At 43.0% G+C, this 25344-nt stretch overlaps 1 long non-coding RNA gene across 5 annotated transcripts in view; it reads left to right on the top strand.

Annotated features, from left to right (window-relative positions):
- The window catches only part of LOC121069928, a 249969-nt gene that overhangs the window by 197952 nt on the left and 26673 nt on the right, over nt 1-25344 (top strand). For all 5 annotated transcript variants that reach the window (XR_005819760.1, XR_005819761.1, XR_005819763.1 and 2 more), the window contains 2 exons: nt 19363-19832; nt 22407-22966. This is a non-coding gene — a long non-coding RNA (uncharacterized LOC121069928). The remainder of the gene's footprint in view (nt 1-19362; nt 19833-22406; nt 22967-25344) is intronic.

The raw sequence follows: 25344 nt of genomic DNA, 5'->3' as shown, positions 1-25344 counted from the left end.
AAATGTGTTTAAAGCTTATTTGATTCTACAGCCTGCTCTGACCAACTTTCAGCAATACCCAGTGCCTGCTAGAAAGAAAAAGGGATATGTCTGTATCACAAAACACTCAAAAAGGATTCTCTGTGGCTCTGAATTGCAGGGGTATCCATAGAGAGCTCTCTTTAGAGTGATATAACTCATAAAGTGAGCAATCTTTGGGATCAGCTCAGAATCCAAATTACACAAAAGTGACTTAAAGTGCCTTAGTGATACCAATACAACACAGAACCTATGTGGTTCAGAGCACCAGCCAAGAGTGGACAGAAAAGAATCACTGGGAGTAATAAAGCAGAGTGCAGCGTTACAAATTGTGTGTCAAAGCATTGGATGAATAGGACAAGTATCAAATGGGATATATAGCAACTGTATGAAAACCTCAGACAGTTTATGTTTTAAACTGAGCCTCACTTAGTGATAATAAAACCCGGCATTTTATTTAGAGCCTTTTAATCTGAAAGCTCCCGAAACACTTTCAGAGTAATGATTAAGAAAATGTAGATACTCTTTTGTGTTACAGAACATAGTCATTGATAATATTAAAAAATAAACATAGGGTTATCTACTAAAATATCTAATACTAAAATGTATCTATAAAAGCTAGATACAGTACTACTTGTTTAATTTAGTTTCCCAAAGAGATTATTAATAAAAGACGAAAAGTACCCCAAAAGAAGACCACATCAATGAGTATAAGGGAAACCAGGATGAGTAATGGGATGGATAGGGTGATGCAGTAGACAGCTCTAACGCAAGATACTGGAATATAAAGTCAGACTCATCCTGAGAGTGAGTGGTACCAATCCCCTGCAGAGCCAGCAATCCAAGGGAGATTTCAACCTGAGAAAGAGAACCCAAATTCCTAAAGACCTTTATGCAGTGCAGTCTGTGTGAACTACTCTGAACTGAGGCTTATGAGGATCATCAGGTTTATGTATGTTGATCGTTATGTTTGTTGTGGAGGGTTTTTTTGTTTTGGTTTGGGGTTTTTGTTTTTTGTAACATTTAGTATATCAGTTCTAGAAGCAGAAGAAAACAATAGGTGAAAAGCAAGGCAGTTAAGAACGAGACTGTACAGGCATACGAACTTAATAGTTAGATGGTACACTATGGGCTAAAGTGAAGGCATTTATTTATTGTCTCAATCAAATGGCAACCTTAGCTTTTTCTTTTTCCTGTTATGTTGTTAGTCTTACAACACAGAAAACATTTTCTTTCCCCGTGGAACTCCTCCAAGTCAATCCACCCCCACAAGGAAACCCAACCTTTAATACTTTGCAATAAATAAAACATCAGGAATAAAGATATACAACAACACATTACGATGAATATTACCAAAAAGCATGCACAGGTCTGTTCAATAATGTCTCTTTGGAAAATTCCTCTACTGATGTATCTAAGCACTTAAGAATTTAATATCTGAGTGCCTCACAATCGCTAATGGATTTTAGGCTCCCTTCACTCAAAAGGCAGAAAAGCATATTGCCATTTTACAGATTTAGAACTGAATAGTCAGTGACTTGCCCAGGGTCATATGTAAATCTTTTGGTGGCAGTGGGGATTGGAGTCAGGGTTTCTGTATCCTGGTCCAGTACCTTAAGCCACTTTTTTACTCATTAAGAGATACGCATCATAGCATTTAGGAAAGGGCTGTGCATTGCATAATGCTATTTGGCATTTTTAATAACCCAGGTTCTTCTAGGCCTGACTATGAAATCGGTAAGACTTTGCTATTAGCTTAACCTTTAAGAGAAGCTCCTCTCCCGTCTGGTATACATTTGCCCTAACCTTAGAAGCTGTACACAGCCCTGTAACAATTTGTATATTGGTAGCCCACCCTGCAAAGGAAACTGTTCAGGAAAAGTTAGGAACCAGGTTTTGCAGTGTGCTTAAAAGGACTTTGCTGCATACAGCTTGGTCGGGAAAATCCTAAACAAGCAAAGTGATAAAACAAACAAAAAATCAAATGCAAAAAACCTCCCTTCAGCTAAGCTCTACAGGAATGGATGGCTCACAGTCGATTCTGCACCCACGTTTAAGTTCTCTAACCCCTACCTAAGGGAGCACTTAAGCACTTTAGCCTTAAATGCATGAACAATCACATTGCCTGGGGGCTGGGGGTTGGAGAGAATATTCATGTGCTTTGCTGGGTCAGGACCCTGACCAGGAGTCTGTGGATAGTTGATGCTTTTGAAAATCAGGCCATTTCTTTAGTGCCATACACGGATCTGGGAGTCTAACTTTAGGCAGTTGTGTTTTTCAAATCCAGGCCTAACTACATTCCCCACAGGAAAGAGAGCATCCCTGATATTTGGGTCAGAACACTCCCACTAGGGATAATTGCTTTAAACCAACGGCCAGCCAAGAAGCAAACCAAACTGAAGAACCACCACGGGCACCCTTCCCCCCACAAGCCTTTCTTACCCCCAAGGTTAGTTTGGGACCGCAGTACATTTTGAATGGCTGTTGATACAAAGTCATGCTCTTTTCCTTTTCATGTCACTTATTTAAAGAGGAATCTTGAAGCGGTTGTTTACTGCAGCAATGCTTAGGAAGAAAAAGAATAGCAAGTGTATTTTCAAATGCCCTTAGCAGCTTTCTTTTTATTTTGCTCTCCAAGCCCCTGCTATTCAAGTTCTCTTCTCCTCAGAGCACTAACAGCTAAATTGTTCTATGCACACAGCTCCCATTAGCAAGAGAAGGAGTCATGTACATCATTCCCATGAACCACTTTAACAGCGTAGTCCTATATGACAAGATGTGCCTCAAAGAGAGGGAATGCTAGATAAATATTAACCACACAAGGTTCTCATTTTAGCTTACATTTAAAATAGCATTTGGATTTTTAAAATGTACACTTCCATTATTTGGCAGTACTTATCTTTGTCTTAGCAGTTTAAGAAATTAGATATGCCAGAGCATAACAAATCTGCGTTAGAAGCATGGGGTTTGCTGATTTATACTGGAGGAAAAAAAGGAGGGACTGACATTTGTATTTACTGTCATACCTCAATAATCCACAAACCCTAATTTATCAGCAACGAGTTCATGTCTTTTGCTTTATATTAATTGCATTGAAATTTCCATCAATTATTCAAACTCTCAGTAGTCACAACTCATTTAATATATCTTGCTCCATACAATCCGAGGTCTCACTGCACTTAGATATTAGATTCATATACGGAAAGACAATATGATTTCTTTGCATGACAGAGATTCCCTTGAAATCCTCCTGCCCTCCCCAAAAAGGTTCAGTTTAATATGAATTAAAGTATGCCTCTGACTAACTCTCATATGGGAAGCATACCAATTTGAAGGGTTGCATCAAAATCAAGCTCAAAAATATAATAAGGAATTTATATGCTCTCATTACATACATTCACAAATACTACATAGTATAAAGGAAATAGAAAAAAAATGTTGGGTAGTGTGGGAGGAGAGAAGAACATGTTTTTTTCCTAATGTCAGACAATTAGTTTCTGATTTATATCTCAAAGCACATCAGTTGGTAAACCTTGCAATTTCATCTTCACTAGAGTAGCTGCGGATGGCATTACAGAAAACTCATAAAAATTTAAAACCATTTTCTAAGTCTAGTAGACTTTTTCTGCTCTGTTATCAATGACAGTGAAGTCTGGTATCTAGATGTGGATTTTGTAGTGAAAATAGACCCTCTTTTTGATGAGTTTTGCTTTTTTATTTTTTATTTTTTTTATTAAATCAGTAGACCACTCACTCTTCATAGTTAAAAGCAGTGATTGACAATCACATGGGTATTTTTCTGTAACCATCAATACCAGTAACTAGTAAAACAAGCAAACAAATAACCCCAAATTCATAATACAAGGTAGAAAATGTGTATCTTAAATAATTCAATCCACACTCAAAGTGGCCAAGCAGCCATGCTGGAGTGCAGGGATATAACTTTAAAACACAGCAACCTTCAAGGTGGAGTGCCCCCCCGACAGCTGAAATTCTCCAAGCAGTCGTTACCATTTACTAAGAATTTTGGTCGAGGCAAAAACACAAAAGCTCCCAGAATTGTTGCATATTACCACCATTCGTCATATTGTGGTCTTGGGGGTCAATGTCTTTCCTTCCCCACTTGATATTATTTTCATATTCTTTTATCACCAACCTGGAGTCCATGAGAATCTGCACAATAACAAACCAGTGAGTTCATGCAGCAAAGGGCTGCAGTATGGACAAAAGAGAGATTTCAAGTACCATGCTACCAGGAGGCTTATTTAAACCATAACAAAATAATTAAAAATTGCTTGACCGTACCTTTTTAATTGGCTCCCTGATAGAAGGGTTAATAAGAATTCTAATACCTGTGTTAAAAAAAAGACAGATAAAGAAAACAGCATAATGTAAAATAATTCAGATTGTCTCTGTGTAAATGAGGCAATAAATGCCTGCAACACGAAGCTCAGTCTGACTTCACAGCAGGGCCCAGTGCTTAATTGAAAGTCCTAACTAGACACATTTATCAAAGAAATCACTCAGAGGAAAATCTAATTATCACAATTAATCTATATTTTTTTTAGAAAGTCTCAGCAAAACACATTGAAAATTTCTTTGGGAAGAATTTTACACTGTTAGAACCACAAAAGTCAAATATCAAACTTCTTCCAGGAAAAAAAAGAAAAGAAAAGCAGGGGGGCACAAGGCGCACTGTGCGAGGAGCTCGCAGTAACGCCACTTAGGCACAGCCGAGAGTAATGAGCGGTGTCCCAGCAGGAGCTCGGATGGCAATACCTCTTCCTAAGCCACAAAATTGCTGCCTTTGCAAGCAGGAGAGAATGCCTGGCTCTTGGAGAGGGCTGTACCCACATGCTTCAGGTCCTTTGCCACGGTTTGCTTGGCCCTGCAGCATCCCAGGCTGCAAACCCTGCTCAGCTGCATCCAGCACAAACTCAGCAGAGCCCAGAGGCACAACTGGGCCTCGACCCGGCACTAGCATCTGATGCTTCGGTACAGCAAGGAACCAGTGGCACATTTTGTCAGAACACTTGCGTAAACAGGAGAGGTCTTCTGTAGAGTTGTCCCTGTGTGTGGCAGGGCATTCCTCCTGATACTCATCTCCGAGCTGGCCGAGTTGTGTGAGTTGGGAAGGTAGCTCTGAGCTTCCCCTACCTGGAGTTTCCCAAGAGGTTTTCATTTACGTGCTTTTTAAAGACCAGGCAACATGTAAGTCTAGTTAAGTTTTCTTTTGTTTTTGAAAAACAGCCCATTATGCTGAGCTCTTCCTCTCCTTTCATGTCTCCAGCGTGAGTCTGGGGTGCTGCAGAAGACTGCTGGCACTGTACTTGTAGGAGCAGATAACAAGAGTAAATTTGTGTGGGTCACATAGCTCTGGATGTGCCTGTGTGTAGATGAAAAGAAAGGCCTGAGAAATGCCATGATAAAAATCCCCTTTGGGTTTTTAGGGCTCCTGGACATTAGCGTGCAGCAAGTGATAGGCAGGAACCCACTCCTTGGCTTATAGAGCTCAAAGCTCCAGCACTTGTGTTAGAGGCAAGGTGCAAGGAACTGGCGTACTTGCAGTGGTTTCAATGAAGGGCAAAAGCAGGCACTCAAATGGACAGGGAAGATGGGGCTGCGGATTTTCTTTAACTTTGTGTGGCTTGCACAGCTCCACAATCTGCTCCTGTTTCCCCAGGCTTAAAGGGAATCCATAAGACACAGTGAGGTAGCACCGTTTTCCTCTTGCTCTTGAGAGTCAGAGAACATCAGAAATTATGACCCATGTTAACACTTTTGTGCATGCTGTTTTTCCCTCTTCTTCAGTGGGAAAAGTTGCAGCTTGCTCTCCCGATGTCGCTGAAGTTGTTTACTGCCTTTTTTTTTTTCTCCTGTGCTTCCTACATTATTCAGGTTATACTAATCACCAGAGGGGAAGGAAACAACTCCAGAGCAGATTGAATTACTGTTTAATTGGGCATCCTGTGAAATAAACATTGTGACTTGGATAAGATTAAAATGTGAGTCACAAGTCTGGTGAGTTTTCAAGTGTTAGAGAATGCAGTGAGAGAATCAGGCAAGAACAGCAGAGGAGAGAGTAGCTAGGAGCAGTGCTGGACATGGTGACTTGTTTTCCCCAGGCTCAGATAAAAGCTGCAGTGGACAGAATTGAGCAAAACTGTCAGTTCTTTATTTAAGAAGAACTACATTGTCAAACAAATTTCCTTTTGTATTCATTTGCCTGTGCTGAATCCATCTGTGAATGCCCTTTGGAATTGCCCTACTGCCCAATGCAGCCAAGTTCATAGATACTAAATATTGGTACTTAGAAGCGCTGCTGAAGAAGGACTTCAACAGCAGTACCGACATCTCATGCACTCTCCATTTACATCTGATACTTTATGGTAGTTCTGGTGAGTAGATTTGCTGGAAGAAACAAGTGACAGGCACAGAAATGAAAACTCTGTTGTAGAATATTCATAAAAATAAGAATAGTGAACGTGTAGCGATGACTATACACAGCAGCCTCACTTACTTATCAGACCTGATGCTGCATTGAAGGACAGGGGCCCACGCTCAGCCACTTAGGCCCCCACTTCACAAGCTTACTTAAGTTCACCTGTCCCTGGAAACTGCTTTCTCCTGAGGCAAAGGAGAGGCTGGCTGAGGTGGAAGAGCGTGGTGGAGGGAGCTGCCTGACAGGAATCAGCCAGACACCAGAGATCAGCCTGCCCTGCACTGCACCTGAGCAGCAGCTGATGGAGGCCTTTGCTGCCTGCTGTCTCCCAGAGGTGGCTGCACAGCAGCTGCCAGGAATAAAAGGTTCCCCCAGCCTATGACAATCCCCTGAGCTCTCTAGGCCTCAGGCTATTTATTGTGGCTTGGAAATTGCAAAGGTTGTTGGTTTGCCGTTTACCACCAGGTGGCCTAACTATTCCACCGTTCACGAGGAACCAGGCCTCCATTAGAGAGCAGCAGCTGGAACTTTTTAAGCTTTACATATTTTTTCTTCCCGAGCCTCCAGCTCCCCTCCTTTGCCCTCATTCAGTTGATTAAAAGTGATCAGGGCTGCTCTGATTTCTCAACCAAATCCTTTCCTCAAAGGAATTGAGAAAAAATTGTGCTTCCACCAGTCCAGCCCTAGCTTTAGAGACCAAGCTTGACCATCTCTGTTTACCACGTAGTCCAAATGTGCTCATGCCATAGTGACGCAGGTGACTGGGACCTCTCCTTGTGAGATTAATTCTTTTGTTCGTTGCCTCAGGTATGCCTCTGGAAGTTGGTTTTGTGACATCCCGGTTCTGCGCCGGCCACATAAGAAGGTTTAGAGCTGCCTTATGCCCCTGAAGCAGTGCAGAGTGGATTTGGTGGGCCAGAGCGTGTGACTCAGCAAATGGGGTTTGATTTTTACAACCATAGGCAGCTTGGGACGTGAGCAATCCCCCTGCTCGGTAGATCTGGGGAAGCCCTTTGGGACCTGGCTGAGCTAACAGCTCCTTGGGGATAATGAGGAGCTGGTGTTACAGATCTCTCCATGCAGTCATGGACCAGTCTCGGACTGAAAGGACCTCAACTTGATCTAAAAAGGGGAAGGAAGATAGTCTCAGATGTTTGTCTCAAGTGTTTTTTTGTTTGTTGTTTTTTTGTTTGTTTGTTTGTTTTTTGATGAGAGGGGTAAGGAAAGCTCTAGCTGGTGTCATAGCAGTGTGAAGTAAGAATAACTATGCTGATGCCAATGGTGTTAGACCAAAATGCAGGTATTCGAAGGCCTCTGAATGGCTTCTTAGGAGAAGGAAGCATGATTTCAGGAGGTGAGTTATTTCCTGTGCTGTAACACTGATGGCTGTTTTCTATTTTCTACCATCTATATAATGCCGGAGAGCTTTTGGAAGGTACTTTCAGAACAATTCTCAGTAACTAAAGTGATTAACTAAGGTTGTTAATTTGGTTAAAATGTCTGTGATTCATATGTTTACTGATCTTTGTAATTATGCATTTCTGTTTTGATGTGAGCGGGGACAAGGTATGATGATGACAGGCACAAACGTCACGTCAGAGCCCAGCAATAGAAGCAACTCCCCGAGATGAGTTCACATCAGCTCTTAAACTGGTGCCTGACTATCCTAAATCAATGGTATGCAGTTTCTGGATGCCCACTCTCATAATACAACTGTAGCACAAGCGATAACTTTGTCGAGCAGATTTTCCTAAAGGATGTGGTGATTGAACTTTCAAAAATACCAGTCATTTGGAGGAAATTTCAGGAGACTTTAAATTACTTTGGTAAATGGATTAGTTATAAATAATAAATACCTGGAAATCAGTAGAAGCTTTCAGTTGCATCACAAAAATGTCGTGAAGTAATACTGGATATTTCAGCTACTTTAACCTAGCCTTGGGCACAGAAGAGTCCAGTTCTGATCATTTGCAGGATAAGCAATGAAATTCAGGGTAACGAGACCTTAGCTAAGATGTTACTCTGGATTTACACCTCTGCAGATAGAATCAGATGCTATCTCCTAGTCTATGCATCCTCTGAGAATAAAATTAATTTTGAATTCTCGTATCATCTGCTTGCTTGTGCACTTATTTGCTAACTGTCTGACTGAGTGAGCTATTCTGGGTCAGTATGATTTAGGCATCCTTTATTACACAGTTTCCAATTCAGTACATTTTTTAATCAAGACTAAATTGAAGTCAGGTTCCAGGTACATATAAATATAATATATATTTAGTGAATACATTGAAAATCCCCAAGTCTAATTTTGAATGTAACTATAATAGCACGAAAAAATATGAAGGTTCTTTTATTTTATAGAGGAGTGTTAAAATATTGCCACTTCTTAAAGGCAAGTTAAGACCTATTTTCATATTTTCAAAATCACATTAGCTAAAAGCTTGTTAAGGAATAAATAGTCCAGAGGATAATTGAGACTTAGCTGGCTTAAGCATTAATGAATCAAAATCAGATGCCAGATCATTAATTAATTCTACAAATTATAATGTTGCCATTACTGGCAAATACTATAAGAACTAATACCAAGAAGCAAATTAAACTGCATAGTTTTCCTTCTTACTCCGTATCTTTTGCCAAAAATAAAAACGCCATGGTTATTTTTGGTCGATTATATACAGTGTCTATATTTTTAAAACTTTTGGAGGATTCTTAATTTTTAAAAACATTTCAATTTATTTAACATGCTATTTCTAGAATGTGCCTATCATAGACTATAAGGACATTTCCATCAGAGCTGTAACCCACAGAAAGTGAAATATAGCGAAAGTGACAGAAAAGTCAATTCAACACTTCCTAAGCCTCACAAAAATTCACACCCCTTCAAATCAGTCTCTTTGGCAAAAAGAGAATAATAGACGGGTCTTGCAAAGTGGTCTGAAGTACAACCATCTCAGACTCTGTCAGGCCAATGTGGAGAACAAATTTTAGGGTTAGCAGGAGGGGCAAAGGAGATGGTCAGCTGGACATTTCTAGCCACCTCTTCTGATCATACAACAAGGAGACTTTAACATATTTTGAAGGTGACAAACTTTAAAAACTGTTTCACAGAGTGGAGAACCCATCAGGGGAGCTGGCTGTAACAGTTAACCACTGAGGCCAGAGCCTTATGAGGGGTAAAAGGCTCAACAATAACAAAGGGATGTAACGTGAGATAAAATGAGATGATGTAATGGTACTTTAGTCAGAATGAAACCCGAGGGCCAAAATGACAGGTTTTGGACCTTTCTCTGAAAGCTCCCAATTTTTGAACTCTTTGGTGTGTAACTTTTCTTGCCATCCCATCATGTGACAGACTCTAAAGTTTTCTCGGATGTAGAGCATGCAGATTCTTGTAAAGCACATCCAAAATGATTTAACTGGACACCAATCATAAGCCAATGTATTGGTGTACTAATGTAATTGTTTGCTCACTTAAGCATCACTAAATACATGGCTCAGTGCAATCTTTTCTGGCTGAGACTAAGTTGTCCTGAAGGATCCAACAAAGTCTGTCAGGTCTGGCACCCACAAGAGCTTTGTGCCTGTAAGAGCAAGGTATGGAAACAAGTCCCATTTTTTCTGTATACAAATGTTCCATTTTTTCCCATATTGATTGGTATTTTCATTCCATTTTCTTCCTCTTTTTAATTGAAAAAAGTCTGGATAGACCTGTGTTTTGTAGGAATAACAGTAAGACATTCTGAAATAAAAATATTCTTGCAGCTTTCTGAAACCAAACACAGCTCAGTTTCCAGTAGGAATCAGAGCCTTGTGAATCTTGATAACGTAAGCTGTATTTCAGCTGAGGAATAAGTAAGGTGCCAGCTTACTTTCATTTTGCCTGTATTAATTTTCAGCCCTCAGTATCTGTCCACCATCAGTGGTGGACGAATCTTTGTTGCCTAAAGAAGCATATAATTGTGGATCAGAGCCTGCTAGCACCATGCTGATATTCTCTTATGATGGCTTCATATATATGCTGAATAGATGAATTCTTGGTAATTTGTCATCCTTTGGGACCTCTGAGCTACCGAAAGGTGCTGACCTTTGCCATGCAATAAAAATGAAACTGGCAATAGGCAACACTGTAGATAATAATGCATTCTAATATATCTACATTATCTACCCCCATACTGAATTCATGGCCCTTTTCCATGTCTGGAGATGACAGGTAATACCAAAGCTGTTTTATTACAACTTTTGGCCTCCTGCCAAAATTAGAGCTTCTAAAAATAGACCTGTAATTATGATCTGCCTCTGAAGTCGCTGTCTTGAACACAAGTCCAGAAGCTGCTGACAGCAGCCAACATTGGGTGCCTAGGCAGCATAGCAGGACAAGCGTGTAGGGATGGTCCCTCCAAGGACTTTTTGAGCCTGCAACAATTTGCAGCTCACTGACTTTTTGAGATTTAAGAGCCCTTAAGGAAACTTTGTTATATGAATTTGTCCAGTCATTCTTTTTGTTAAGTCTGTATAAAGTAAAGGGTATTGCTAATAAGAGTCACTGTTTTAGTTTTTGTCTCTGATCAGGCTACCCCATTAGACTGTTGGGAAGATGACATTTTTTTTTTGGAATGACTCACAGGTGGAAAGGGCTATTCTTCCATAGCTGGATGGCCAAGTTCTTGGTGAAATAGCTGCTGTAATTCTGCTGGGATTTCCTATTATCATTAATTATTTGCTAGGTCACTTGAAGCCTGCAATGCTATCCCTTAAAAGGATTTAAAATCTAAACATATTAAAAAAAAACAACCAACTCTATATTTATTTGGCATGGCTTACATTCCTATTTTCTGACATTACAGCCCTAATTCTTTTGACACTCTGAAGTCTATCCCTGTTGGCAATTATTAATGCCACCATCATCAAGGAGAACTGAGAGCCTGAAACAGGAACTTTCACAACAGTGCCGTGAAAGCACGGAGTGCTCAGCTGCTGTAGAAACATCTGCCTGAGACTGTCTTGCTCTTTTGCTTTCATTTCCATCTTTTCCCATCTATGGAAGTTAATAAATTACATTAATTAACAATTAGACCAAATCTATGCAAGCTAACAGAAACTTTGTTCCAGATGGACTGCAGCAGATAATGAGGAACAGTTGATAGCAACTTTTTCATTTTCAAAGGGAGTCCAGTGGTGAATCATGACTATGGCAGTTTGAGGAGAAGGAGGCAAAACAATCTTTCATCTTTGCACATCAGATGTCTGTTGGCAAATAACTAACACTAACCAGCAAATGGCACCAAAACAGATGCATATTTTTTGTCTGTTTGTTACTGTCCTACAAGCTTTCAGCTGCTTTATTGAAACCATGTGTATTGAGGTGATTTTTGTCTGTGATTTTATAGAATACACAAACACATGTTGATGCTTTTGCATGATGGACCTACCACACAGTGCTGCATAGTCAACAGACACCTAAAGATCAGATGCTCTGGAAAAAAAATGCACTAGATGAGACATGATTTTAAACAAGAATAGTTTATGCCAATATAATGTCTCATACAGATTCACTGATTTGCATATAAATGTGCAGTTTTTGTCTTGAGTTGTGTAACCGTGGACACTATTATCCCTGAATGAAAGCAACTGCATGTCAATTAAACTAAGTTCCTATAATCAAGTTATCTGTAGTAGTGCAAAAGGCAAAACTTTCTTGGCAGCCAAGCTGGCCCTTAGCAGCTCTGAGCTGGCATTTGCATCTCCCATCTTTGATGGAGAGGCTGCAGTCTACCATGCTGATGAATTTGCCATAGCCCCGGCACGTTAGGTGCTCCTGGTTTTGTACCCAAATATCCCTAATCAATTTCCGCTGGCTCATGTTTAAATTACAAGTTCATTTGGCACACACCTTCAATGAGCTGGTGTGCACTCTTCCTGCTCCATCGTCATTTACACTGAGGGATGTGAAAGAAGAAGAGGAAGTCCATAAAATATACTCACAGAGCTTCTCAAATGAACAAATTGTGGAATAGTATAAATCACAATAGAAGCATGTTTTTTTTGTTTACCTGTTTTTTGTGAAGCCTTCCTAGGAGATGTGACACAATGGGGGAGATCCTGCCCTTCAGAAAGTTAATGGGAAGCATTTCAGCATTGCAACAGGGGCAGGATTTTTCTGTCTGTCTATCATCCTGTTCCTTCTCTGCCTCCTCTCCAGCACTCGCACAGTAGACAAAGAACCGTACCGCTGTTATTTCAGCTGTCATTTCAAAGGAAGAAGACTGACTTAATTCCCTATCACCGGGTCAGTTAATTGGCTGGCGGTCATAAAAGGATAACAATTTTTATTGTTCAATTTAATTAGACATAGGCTAGAATAAAATCATTTGAATTTTCTCAGAATGTGCTCTATCTCTTGGATAAAGCATAAAAGCTTATTTCAATGGAAAATCATGGCTTGAGTCACATCTGGAGAAATCCTAGTGCCTAAAGTCACTGAAATAAAACTTCTTTGTGTAGCCAAATGCAAAACCCGTTCCGTTTTCTGTAAGAACTGTGAGCAATATTAAGTGTATTTTATCCATGTTGGTTTTTGGAAAAGAAGTTAAGCTCCTAGTTAGAGGTTGTAAAAACAGGGCCTGGGAAAATCATAGAAATAGATTATGTTAATTGATTGTGGGTAAAGATGAGAACTGCCTTTAGGATCTACCGTTCCTTTAGGACACTGCAGAACCTTACAGCTTCAGCAGACACTCTAACCAGCATACAGCAAAAATGCAAGCTCTGGCATCTTAAGAAACACTTCCTGGGTAGGGGGAATACCCAACCTGTTTACAGAAGTGGAGCAGATGGAGGGCTTGCCCATACTGGTGCACAAGGATGCCAACCTCAACAGCAGTTTGCATTTTTGTCTTACGACCACACACAAACCTCCTGAAGATCATCACCTAAAATTTTGGAAGGCAAAGGAATTTGGTAGCATCAATCTGCTGGTCATCTGACTCTCTGTGTGGGTATGCATGTGCTGACTGAGGGGCCCAAAAGAGACAAAGAGGTGGAATGGAAAGCCACTGAAAGGAAACACTTTTTTTTTCCTTTCAGAAGTTCACAAAAGCAGTCATTGCTGGCAGTTGCTCAGAAAATGCACAACCAGTCAAGAGACAAAATCATTCTGCGCTTTGCCAAAGTAACTTTATTTCAAAAGTTCTTCTGCAGCAGCCTCAAAATATTAATTTTTCTACAGTTGGTGGAGCTGGTGGGACAAAGCCTATCCAGCTTTCTCTCTTGTTGAAGGCCAGTGTTTTACCCAATGAAAACTTCAAAATGGTATCAGCATAATGCTTTGTCTTTTTTCATTTTTCTTTTTATCTTTTTTCTTTTTGTCTTTTTTTTGTCTTTTTTCTTTTTTTCTTTTTTCTTCTTTTTTCTTTTTTTCTTTTTCTTTTCTTTTTTCCTTGGTGTGACCTAGTAAACCAGCAAAACTAACCTCATCCAACTCCAGTATAGGACACACTTATTCCAGTATAAAACATTTCCTGTGTTTTAATGTGTGTTTTCTGGAAATAGGTTTGTGTGGATAAGAGCCATTGGATCTGGGGCATGAACTTCTCTCTGTGTGTGATGTCTGTGTTAGATACCACAACTACAGACTAGTTTCCCAGATGGATGAGATGCTAGACTGAAGAAGCTTTCCAGGATGTGTAGCCTTGCTCTTTCCTGTTCTCTTCCCTTTTGTTCCCCTCCTGTTTCCTTTCAGTAAGCCATGTAGATGTGCGTCCTTTGAAGCCAGGATGCCACTTCTCTAGGCATTGCTGGTACAAGAGCTGGAACTGGCAAAATACACTGACACTGGCTCCATCTCTCTGACCCTTTCCCATCCAGATTGTTACCTTTCAAACAGCAGTCTTGCCTGTCCTATTACTTGATGAGGCCCTCAGGAAATTGTTGCATTTGAAAATGCTGTGTTAGACCTCGTTTAGTCAAATCCAACCTATAAGTTGCTAGTGTACGTCTGGATCTTCAGTGAGTCCAAGCAACCCAACGCAGATCTGCTGAAGCTGGTAGGGCTGCTCCAATTCAGCCCAGCTGTAGGTCTGATCCATCTTTTCTCATCTGGTTCTTTAACCAGCCCCTTTTTCTTCTTCCAGCTTCATTTCTCATCCACATTTACCAGTCCAGTATTTTAAATTTTTATGCAGTCTGCTTTCATTTACTGTTAAAAATGCATCTCCGGTATCAGGCACATCATTTTTAAGCCTCCATCATGCCAAGAGAGTTAGCAAAACATCAGTTTTTCACTTCAGTTCCCAACCCATATGTTTTCAAGTAGCACTAGGGAAACATTTTTTAAAAGACAGACTCCAGAGATGTCTTCTAATATCATCAGCAATGATAATCAAAAGCTGCTTCTGCAGAAGCCTGCGGGATTATCAGTCTCTCAAAAGGAAATTCAGCAGCTTTTCTTGCAGTAACATTTATTCTCCACCCTTCCTCCTGAAGCTATCGCTCACCTTGAGGTGGTGACACCCTGGACAACTCCATTTCCATATGCACAACCTATTTACATGTCAGGAGGGAACCATAATCTGGGGCCAGAACCCCTCATGACTTTCTGAGGGAAGCGTAACTCAAATGGTAATAGCAGCTCATCATAGCTCATAGATTATTCAAGTTATGGCTCATTTACAGTTGCAAAATACCTCTGAGGAAGTCTTTTTTTTTTCTTTTCAAATTTAGACATCATTTCAGCTAGTCATGACATCAGTACTAGGTCTTAGGCTCCTCCACAAAGGCACACATTGCATATTTCAAACTCTTTTGGCTGACTCTGCTCAGGCCCAGGGTTAATACAGCCTGGTCCTGTCCTGTGACTGGCAGCGTGCTGGATGTTTATGAATATTCACCTAATGACTGTCCCTTCTGCAAACCTTCCTGCTAATGACCAGGAGAGTAATATGAACAGAGGGCACGGAGGGGCAGGTGTGACAGGGAAGCAGATCTGCTAAGTTCATCCAAACATTTTCCAGGACTGCTTTGTCACCAGCAATCTCATCATTTGCCATTCTTCTTCCATTTCTTAGACAACGTTTTGAGGGCTAACCAGCCCTGCTCTGGTGCTGCTGGAAACAGCTGAGCATCGCCTTGGCTGGAAGGGCACATGGGGCTGTGGAGCCCAGCAGAGCCTTGCTGATGCCTGCGAAAGGATGCCGGGTCCTTGGCTTCTGCATCCTTTCCTGGCGTGAACTCCTGAGTGGAATTGGCCGTGGAAGATAATGTAGGGACGGGAATACAGCGAAAAGAAGCAATAAATAACCTATACAAATGCCGGCAGCTGCCATTGCTTTCCTTGTGCTGCTGGAAGGCCAGCCCGCAGGCATCTTGAGCACCCCCAGAAGAAGCGCGGGTGATGCCCGGGGCTGGTGCTGGTGTGGAGCGGGCAAGGGGGGGGCGGGCAGGATCTGACTGGGCAAGTGTGTGGGACTGGGACGGGAGAAATCGAAATGGAAATCTGGGACCCTGGCGATAAATTTTGCAGCAGCCTAATTTTGCCAGCAGTGACGCCCTGGGCAGAGCCTGTGTGGCCCAGAAAGGAGCGGGTTTTAAATTTTCTAGAATTCCCTAATCTGCTTTATCAGCCACTTCTCCTGAAACTGCTGCTGCTCCCTGAGAGATTTAAAGCCACAGTGGCTCCTCCAAGGCCTTTTCCTGATTATGATGTTTATTCTCATCCAGTCAAGACAGAGCAACATTAGCATGTGATTTACTGTGCACGGCCAATCGTGGATACCAGCACTCAGCATTTGAAATTCAAGCAGTAGCTACGTGCAGTAAACTGGTCAGGATCGATCCAGAGATAAAAAGGACGGCCCTACCTCTTCAGAAGGCAGTAGAGATTCGTATTCGAGGTCTGTCTGTCTTATCCTGCCAAGCACGATGCTCTGCATCGCTCCTAGGAATCAGGGCACACAATGACAGCCGCGTGGTTTCAGTATGTGCCCTGGTGCTGGGTTTAATTCCTTTCTTTTGTTTAGGCTTTTTTTTTTTTTTTTTTTTTTGCTTGCAACCATCCACTTCTCCTCTCATGTTTCAAGTCTTTGTATGTATCTGTCAAACAGGCAGTGCATTCAGGACAGGTTTTCATGCCAAAGCATTCTTTTACCTAATGAAAACAAGTGAATAAAACATAAGAGAAGTACCTTTAAATTAAAAATAGAGAAACAAAACTGAAGAAAACCAATACCTGAAGAAGGGGAACATTTATTTTCCAAGAAAAATGCCTACTGAAGGGATGAATCTCTATTTATTTCTTCTAATTTAGTTATACACTTATAATTATGCCCTAATTAAATATGGAAAAAGGGCTATGTGTGGCAGAAGAGAAATACATGCATTTGTGAGAAGTCAAGAAAATCCAGGTAAACTTCTAATAGCATGACATATTCATGCTGAGTAGTTGCTTTCCAAAACTAAAATTTTCTCCCAAAGGCCCCAGTTTGTATTATTAATGCCATTTTTTCTTAGCCTGCATTTTCATTTCCATCTGAAAGGGCGGGAGGCAAAAAATTTTGGGAAATTTTGAAGGGACAAAGAGGTTTCTAAGCCACAAGCATCAAAAACACCTGAAGGATGTTGGCTGGGTGGTGTTGTACCTGGATAGAGTGAGCAGCAAGGCTGGCTGCAGACCCTGTGCTGCGGGGCTTAGAAGTAAGGTGCAGCCAAGTGTCCAGCTGGGGCCACCAGTCCCATTTCACAGTGGCTTTGGTGAAGTGGGAACATCTGGGACCTGACTTAAGCCAAGTGTAAGGCTGTCTGCCAGGAGCCAATTTAAGCCTGCACCTAAGACTTGTGAGGAGCTGAGCCATTAGGGTCATTTCAGTCATTCTTCCAGGTTTCTGCTGGCTGCTTGGATTCTCAGATGTCATATCCTAAATGTTTGCTGTCCCCCTTCTCTGTTTAATATGAATATCCTGTAATTGGAGTATTGAGATCCTCACTGCCCTCGCTGAGGAGGAGGATACAGGGGAGGGACCAGAAGAAATCCATCTTTGCCATAATGAATGCGCACCATTCAGGGCAGACTGGGCTCTTCAGATGTTTTATTCCTCCTTTTCATTTCCTTTGTGGAGGTTCAAGCAATATCAGAACACAGAGACCCCCTTTTAGGGCTTCAAACCCATCAAAGATTCCCCAGGTCCACTGTGCAGGGGGGCTTTTTTGATGCCTCTCTAATCTCTGCACTGCCAGTGCTTCTTGCGTATCTTGTCGTATGGGAGCCTGGGGAGCCAGCCTGGCCGCGGTGAGGTGAGACACAAAGAACCCACAAGCAGGCATTTGCTGTGATGCTGTTAACTCCTTTTCAGAGCTGTTTTTAGGGCACTGGGCAGTAATTGGCACTGGCTGTATTCCAGATGGCCTCTGGCATGTACCTGCTGTTTGATGGCTATAGATGAAATCTGTGGTACCCAAAGGCCCTGGCCTTTTTTGCCCCTGAGATGCTGTTAGTGATGGTTAGGGTCCCTAAAGGAGCAATATGAGTACAGAAAAAACATCTGTGCTAGCTGTCAGAAGAGAGAGGGTAAGGTCTGCTGGTAGGGTCAAGCACCGTCTCAATGCGCCTGCCCCACTCCATCACCCTAGGTGTTACCTTGATTTTGGTGCTCCCCTGGCACTCCTCAGTTCCCTTGTGTGCGCCCACCTGCCCTATTTATTTCACTTGTTTGCTGTCCCAATGGACAGAAATCAAAGCTTTCTTCATCACCTTCCTGCCTTCACCTTAATCTAAAAATGTTCCTGTAGCTATGGCTGCCTGTGCCTCCACAAGGCAAGCTTCCCACTCCTCCCCCGGTGAATGCCATCTCCTCACTGAGCAGCAACGGGACATTTTAGTACTGTTTTATTGCCTTCCTTAGAAAGATCTGAATGTGAATACATCACACATCTGTCCCACTGCTAAAACTATCGATCAGACGTGTAAAGATTGGACACTCACAGAGATCTGGAGAACTCTGCATCTGTTTTCTAGGATCACACTTCCTTTCTTCTCAAATGCAAGATTTGCAATTCCTATCTGGGAGCCTGTTTTAGCATCTAATATTACTGAAGTCAAGAAGAACAATGAGAATAACAGTCAAGTTAATATTGACCTCTTCACTGCAGTTGTTCTGATCAGGCCTTTAAAAATCAGTTAATATCCTCTCATCACTAGCTATATGGCATTTCCTACATCTATTTAAATAAATCTGTTTTTTATAAACAGAGGAAGTTTAAGAATAGATCAAAATTATCTTGGAGAAATATTCCAGACCTACCTGAAAAAATACAGGAATCATTTGTAGTCAGAAATGCAAGTTAAGATCAGAACATTTGATTATTATTATTTTTTAATACATAGCTAAATAAGATTTCCTGCAGGCTTGAACAAACCCTCACTAAATCCATATTTCAATAGAGAATAGGGAAAACTGGACTGCATAACTCTTAGGCAGTCTGGAGTATCTTACATCTTCTATTCATCTATTCACTTTTTCACAGTGTTGCCCAGAAAATGTTAGAATTCATGCCTTGGGGTCCAAAAATAGCTCAGGAAAGAGGAGTAGATAAAAAACTACTTCCCTGGAAAGCAAGATTTAAAAAAATATATTCCATAAAAGTTATTCTCTGTAGATGCTCCAGAACACATTAAGCTAGTGGTGTCTAGGTTAAAAATAAAGCATTGAAAGAGAGCTCTTATTTGCAGCTTTGACCAGACCTAGCTGTCTTTGTGCATTTACCTGGTGCTGGTATGATTAATTATTTTATTTTTTTTGGAATTACTGAATTGCTGAAGGTTTGTACGTAATCGCATTGCAGCTCAAGCCTCTGCCCTATGCTGAGGAGTTCCTCATGTGGAGACCTAAGTGAAGACTTTCTGTTTTTTGCAGGAGTGAGAGTTGAGACAGACATGGCCACAACCAACAGCCAAAAAAAAGCCATCATGAGCCTGGGCCTTGTGCAGCTGACCCTGCTTGAACTCTGACTGACTCTCCGAAATTCACCCAGACCGCATTGGCTGCCAGTGGGAAGCATGAGGCCAGCCCGCCTGAAGGACTAATGACTTAGCATGTGCATGTGGTTGCCTACTGACATGCTAGTTATAAGGTGGTAGCAGCACCAAAAGCTTTTTTGTTGACTTGACTTCTTCATCCACAAGGAATGATGATGGCACATAGGCAACGAAAAGCACCCAAATCTTTTACTGAAATGACCAAGGACTCAAGAACAGTGTGGTGCCATCTCACGTTTACCTTGAGATTTGCTATACGTCCCCAGTCTTCCTACCTCCTTTACCACCTCACCAGCATCCAAGCTGCCTGCTCCACTGAAGGAGTGGGTCATTTGTGGGCAGCACTGGGTAAGAGTGTCCGTATGTGCCATTAAATCTCAGGGCCAGTGGGCAGGATCTGCTGGGTGAATGGTGAGCCCCAAGCAAACACTCAATTTATTTGGAAATATTTCAGTCTGTTTTCAGGATCTGAGAGAATACTGATTTCTGATCGTGCTTACCTCTTAGAGGGGATCATGCAATTCTTGGTGGCAGCTTTCCATTTCAATGGCTACTGAAAGAAATCTGTTTGGGGAATTGCCTTTCCTTATTTGTGCAAAAATCCTTTTATGCCATTAAGGCGCTTTGCGAAGGGAAACAAGATCCAAGGGCTTGTTGAGGCACAGTTTGCACTACCCAGTAGAGTTAGTCTCATTAAAATGGACCTCGTCTCCTTGCTGCTCCTGCACATACTGTCAGTTTATCACAGATCATCTGACATCTCTAAAATGGAAGGCATGACATAAAGCAGGAAAAAGAGCTTGAGATTAAAAAACAAAACAAAACAAAAATTACAAAGACTTTGGGGAAATGGCTCTCAGGAAAATATGCCTGTACACAAACTTGTCAAGCCCTTGCAGTGCCTTTGTCCCCGTCCTGGGGAACGATGAGCACTCAGGGCCACGTGCTGCTTTTCACCCTCGCCTGGCCCGGCCCTGTGAGGCTTTTCGGAGCACAGGGGACTGCTGGAGCACTGCCTGCTCACATAGCCCCCATAGGAAAGCTCTTCCCAAAAAATCCCTGTGAGGACCCTGCCTCCCTTCTCTCATGCAACCCCAAAAGTGTTGGAACAGCCTAAGGGGGACATGGTTTGTGGGGCTCTCAGCTCTCTGCTGAGGTGCCGAGCCTCTCGGCCTGCCTCACCCACGCACCCTAAGGAGTCCTCAGTGTAGGAACACGAGTCTTCCACTGCCATTTTTGGCAGCAGCAGGCCTAAATGTTAGCTTGCCCTTGAATTTTGTGCTGCAGGCTTGGAAGCGACATAAATGCCCAGATGAAATAAGACCAGAAAATCCTCTGAGGCCTCCCCACAGCCAGTGCGCACCAGTGCTGAGGCAGCCTGTGTGCGAGAGTCTTTGGGGTAGCAAGCCAAGAGCCTGGTGCCCCGGGAGGTCAGCGGGGTCTTGTAACAGGGGTGAAGACCGTGACAAAAGGCAACAAGCAGAAAATTACTGCGGAGGGCGGAGGGGATGCGGAGGAGCCCCCGGGAGGGGAGAGGAGGGCCCTGTGGTGCACGGGGCGGTCGTGTGGGCCCGCTGCTGTCTCCTTGGCCCACAACAGAGGTGCCCCCAGGGGAGCTTTCGGTGGGAGACGTAAATTCTCCTGTCAGTGCCTGCGTGACGGCGGTAAACTCTTTTATTGCTCCTTAAGCTGCATTTTCCACGGTCGGTTTTCCTAGGAGACTGTTTCTGCATGCATTTCCCTATCGCCTGGACAAGACCAAGACAAATCTGAAGCCAGACCGTTTCAGTAACTCCTCTCCACACAACACACCCCGCTCAGGAGCAGTGGGGGGGAAAATGGTCAGGGGATGGATGGGAAGAGAGACAAAAATGGAGGAGAATATCCCACACTGGTGGGGAATTCAGACAGATTTCAACTTAAACTGGCAGAGACTGGAGGGCAGGCAGAGGGAAACAGAGGGGATGGCAGGACAGGAGGCTGCAGGACAAAGTGGCCCCTTTGTAAATGTATATATGTACACATATACATGTGTGTTCAGCAGCCCTTTTGCACCAGTAAAGCAGTTCTCAGGCAGGAAATTTCTCCCGTCAGTGGCGCGATGCAGTGCTGCATTTACCAGCGAAGCATCAAAACGGGGAGCTGAGATGGATCTCAGAAAGAGAAAAATAGCTGCGGTCAGAGGATGAGTGCTGAACTAACAAAATCCACAGCCAAGACCTCACAGGGAAGTGTTGGTTTTGCTGCATTTCCTGCAGAGTACAGGTGACATCAATTAATGAGTTAAAATGCCTAATGCGTCATTAGAGGAAAATTGGATTGAGAGGAGGGATGCCGGACCCAAGATGCCAGCTCTCTAAATTCCCAGCTGCAAATGCCAGGTTTGTCAATGAGTCTGCTGCTGCCAAGGACTTTGGAGGAAAAGCCCAGCTAATAACTGGAAAAAATGGCATGGCACAAAGCTCTCTGAGCACTTGGACTGGGAGTCATGTGTCCATTAGAGGAAATCAGAAAGTCAAAGCAGACACTGTGTAATTTCTCTGTACTTGCATTAACCGTATCCCCAACACTCCCAGCGTGGTTCACTTTAGTGTAATAAAGCACTTTATTCCACCCCATCACAGCTAAGTGTCCCCATCAGATGGAGTATCACAGTGGCTGGAATTCACTTTTCCATTAAGGAGATGGTGTGTCTTGCTCAGACATTCGTCTATAGCTCCAGGAATGTTTGGATTATTTTAAAGAGGTCATAACTTGCTGATAAACACCCCCTTCCCAGTCCCAGACGAACATTTAATTTATATATATATATATATATATATTCATTTTTACTTTTTGGCAACTTGCTTGGCAAAATATTTTGTCGAAATTGCAATCTGCTGTTCCAGTTGTTTCACTGCTTGGCGAATTGTTCCTTTCTAGGCACCAGAACTGTTTTCCTTGTGATGTTTTTTGTATTAACTCTTTGGAGCCACTGCATTCAACAGAGCTGGCAAACAGTGGGGTTTTGCTTTTTGGACCTGGAACAGCTACCTGAAGTGCAGAGCCTGGACCAGACACCTCCCAGATGTGCTGCCAGATAGGACAAGAAGCACTGAATTGTGCAGGAGGCAATGGATGTGAGCTGGCATGCAGGAAATTCAGATTAGATATTAGCCAAGATTTTTTTTCATGAGAAAGGCAGTGAAAAGACGGGAGCAGGACCCCACAGAGGCTGCAGTCTCTACCATTGGCGATGCTCAAGCCCGTTTAGACAAGGCTCTGCACAGCCGGATTTAATTGGCACTGCTCCACGCAGGGCTTGCCCTACATGACCCTGAGCTCCCTCCCATTCCAAATTACTCTGCGAGTCTGTGATCAGCACGGAGAACAAGGGGGACAGGAATGCAGCGTTGTCAATTTGACCAGCTCTCCACATTCACCTCATGCCGGAGCCAGCTGAGACCAGGAGGGATCCTCAGACGTCTTGCGCCGGCAGCCAGGTAAGAGTATCCCTTCTCTGTGTTTCAGGGCCAGGGCAGGCTGAGGGCTTCCCATCTCTGATCTTGCAGCATTTCTAGTGCACTACAGAGAGTTGTGTGTGATGGCTCTTGGAAATCTCTGGCCAGAAGGGCCTGAGGTTATCGCCACAGGGCCACGTGGCGCTTTCAGTTGTGCTGCAACCACCACGAGGTTCGACCGGGTGGCGAGGGCTGAGACCACAATTAATACCGGAGATTGCTGCAATTCATTTCACTGTCAGACATTTCTGCTAGCCTTTTAGTCCTCCAAGTAATTTTAACTCCTTGCTGACATATTCATATTTTGGGCTTCTCTTTTGTATCTGTAAAAGCATCACAACCGTGTGCGGGTACCAGTTGGTGTTATAACGTAATTCCGCTGATAAGCAAGGCCACCTTAAGCCCTGCTGAAACTTAAATGCCAGGCTATTACTGCAGCGTGTTTACTCTCACTTTTAGCTGCATTGTACTGTTTGGCTTCCTAAATCTCAGCAGGGAAAGGACAGCTTAGCTCCCTTGAAGGCTGCGTTGCTCTAAAATGATGACTGTTGCTGTGGGGGAAGGGGTTGCGCTCTGTGCAACATGATTTGTAGGACCCTCTATAAATCATTTACCAGCATGCCTTCACGGCAAGCCACAGGCTTGCAATTTGCGGCGCTTTAAGGAATGGAAGCAATAACAACACGCGAAGGACAAAAAAAAAAAAAAAGAAAAAAAGAACGAGGAGACGGACACCTCGAAAACCCTCGCCTAGAAAACCAGAAGCCTTTATTTAAGTCGTGAGGATAACCACTGAAAGCATTTTAATGGGCGAGTGCCTCCTGCTCTGCCACCGCGTGCCGTGCAAAGAGCAGTTTGGTGGCTGCAGAGGCGCATGGGGTGGGGGCTCAGCCAGCCCCGCGGGACCGACCCTTGTGTCTCCCACTCGAAGGCTGCAATAAATCACCCTGCCGCACTCATAAAGTGGAGCCGAGCAGCGGAGCAAAGGCCCAAGCGTGCAAACCCAATTGGAAAAACGAGGGGTTTGGGAAGGGGAGGGCAGCACCTCCCGTTTCTGCTGCCGGTGTGTGGTCAACACTGCAGCAACCACCAGGGACCTAGTGCGGACCTGGGCATTAATTCTTCCTACTGCTGGAGCAGCCTCCTGGCATCATTCCTATGCCAAATGGAAGTGCTGACAAAGGGGGGTTTTAAGGGATAATTAATGTCAGTCAGCATTATTAGGAATAGAAACCCTGTCTCAAAAACTACTTGCCTTTCTGATGATGGATTTGGTGCGGTGGCTAACCTCCTTCCACTGTCGGGTGCTTCACTTAGTAGCGTAACGCACGGTGATTAAAAAGTGAGCAGTCCGCAGCACCAGTAAAGATTGCAGTAAATGGATGAAGAGCTGATTTCACGAGTTATTTTCGGGTGGGATTCAAACAGGTATTTCCAGAAATGTCGAGACATTGAAGGCATTTTCCACCCAAGACTACCGATGAAATCTTAAACTTCGCCAATTTGCAGATGTGGCAGGTAAGAAAAGAGCTGTCACAAGGATGGGGCCAGGAGCATTAACCACACTGATGGAGCCAAAGGCTTCCTTTTTTTTTTTTTTTTTTTTCCATTTTATTGCCTGAAGAAACAGACCTGGAAGATTCATTTTATGATCTTTCGTGGACTGTGGTCCTTTCCCAGGGCATTCCTGTTGGAGCTTGGACAGGAGGCACTGGCTCAACATCCCGCACTAGGTGCCAGCTCTCCCGCTAAAAGTCCCTGAGAGAAATTTAGTCACACTGAGGATGGTGTAAGATAGGCTTGCTCAAACGATCACATCTAAATACAGGCTAAGGGCAGCAGGAAAACCCTGCAATAACTGCATATGGTTTAAGGGCACAGTGGACAAGCAACTGGGGAAAGCCACAGTAAAAAGAGGTGAAATGATCCCTGTATACAAAGAGGAGAATGCGAGCAGATGCAGGCACAGGCTTTTTAGGCTGCATGCAGTCTCGATGAGGCCAGTTCCTGACGCTGCGCTCAGCTCCAAGGTTCATCTTTTTTAATAAGAGTGTAACAAAATTGGTGACTGCACAGAAAAAAGCCACAGCAAGTGCCACGAAAATGATTTAAGAGCTGAAGAAAGTGCTTTAGAGTGAGAAACATAAAGAGCGCAATCTGTTTAGCTTATCAAAAAGACGACCGAGAGGTGGCTTGATTACAATGTACCATTACCTTCGCGGAAAGGAAACAGAGGGAACTGTGAAGCTCTTTAATGTGGTAGATAACAAGAACCATTAGCTGGAAGCTCGAGACGGACAAATCGGAGGCGGTAGGAATGCATTTTTAAGAAGATGGGTGAAAAGCTCCGAACAAGCTAT

This window comes from Cygnus olor, chromosome 4 (genome assembly GCF_009769625.2).
Source record: "Cygnus olor isolate bCygOlo1 chromosome 4, bCygOlo1.pri.v2, whole genome shotgun sequence".
Classification (NCBI taxonomy): Eukaryota; Metazoa; Chordata; class Aves; order Anseriformes; family Anatidae; genus Cygnus; species Cygnus olor.
This window is presented reverse-complemented; position numbering and strand designations above follow the sequence as displayed.